Source organism: Salvelinus sp. IW2-2015, linkage group LG31 (genome assembly GCF_002910315.2).
Source record: "Salvelinus sp. IW2-2015 linkage group LG31, ASM291031v2, whole genome shotgun sequence".
Taxonomy (NCBI): domain Eukaryota; kingdom Metazoa; phylum Chordata; class Actinopteri; order Salmoniformes; family Salmonidae; genus Salvelinus; species Salvelinus sp. IW2-2015.
This window is the reverse complement of record NC_036870.1, coordinates 25,606,134-25,607,448: the sequence shown is the minus strand read 5'-3', so window position 1 is coordinate 25,607,448 and position 1,315 is coordinate 25,606,134. Positions and strand designations below refer to the sequence as shown.

The 1,315-nt window shown below is 37.9% G+C and overlaps 1 pseudogene; it reads right to left on the bottom strand.

Moving 5' to 3' along the window:
• LOC111955771 (voltage-gated delayed rectifier potassium channel KCNH8-like) overlaps positions 1–1,315 on the bottom strand; it is a 90,182-nt pseudogene that overhangs the window by 17,914 nt on the left and 70,953 nt on the right.

The following is a 1,315-nucleotide window of genomic DNA, read 5'->3' as shown; positions in this document are numbered from 1 at the left end:
CACCTCCATGTGGAGAAAAATTCCTCAATCGGGTTAAGGAAAGGAGAGTATGTGGGTAAGTACAGGGTGGTAAATTGTGGATGGGCCTGAAACCATTTGCGCATGGTGGAACCTGACATTATCCCACCCAATAACATAGGTCATGCCATCAGCTCTACAGACCTGATTTAGCTCATCAAGGAAGGTTACATTCAAACAGAGAATCATGTGGCTGCCTGCAACTCAATATATAGAGTATATAGAGTAGAGAGCTTTAGATGTTGTTCGACCAAACATTAGAACRGGCAAGATGAGTAATCTAAGCAACTTTGACCGTGGTATGATTGTTGATGCCACACATGGTGATTCCAGCTTCTCAGAAACAGCTGCCTTCCTGGGATTTYTACGCACTACAGTCTCTAGAGTTTACAGAGAATGGTGTGATAAACAAAACACATTCAGTGAGCGGCAGTTCTATGGGCAACAAAACCTTGTTAATGAAAGAGGTCAGAGGAGAATGTCCAGACTCATTCAAGCTGACAGAAAGGCCACACATGCTCAAATAACAGCTGTTTAAAACAGTGGTGTGCAGAATGGCATCTCTTAACGTACAACACCGTGAATAATTCAGGCTGTTGTGCAGGCAAAAGGGGGTCCTACCCAGCACTAGATAGGTGTACCTAATAAAGTGAGTATACAGTAATGTCAAATTTGAAAACATGGTCTGGAAAAGTGATAAAGAATGATGATGAAATATTACATCCATAGATAATGTAGTCCAATTGGTTCATGTTTCACGGTAATTGATGTCAATGGATCTCGTTATCCTGAAACTTTCATGATCTAAACATGGAATATTGTTTGTCAGTTTCCATAAAACTATGCATTAAGAGTAATGCAACAGTTACTCATCATTTTGAGCAGTTGTATCAGTTGATAGTTAGATCATTGTAATGAAATGAATAGACAGTCATTTCAGATGTAATGTGTGAATTGCATTTTGAAATGGTAATACTTTGATGTTAAGTTGTGTCATTTTGAACAGGTGATTTTAGTTCAATTAACAAATTATCTTAGCTTTATGTGTATTGTATCCAAGCAATTGGAAAAAGTGTTAGAGTTTTGAAAAATGTGCATTATGATCATCGGTTGTGAGTTTTGTGTCTAGAGTTTTGAAAAATGACATCAAGGTTCTGAAATTAGTGCCAAAGTAATTGTAAAAAACTGTAATTACAACTCGTGATTGTGATTGTAGCTGTGATTGTGGTTGTGATTGTGGTTATGGTTATGGTGGTAGAGACCTGTAGATGTGATTGTGGTTGTGGTTATGGTTGTG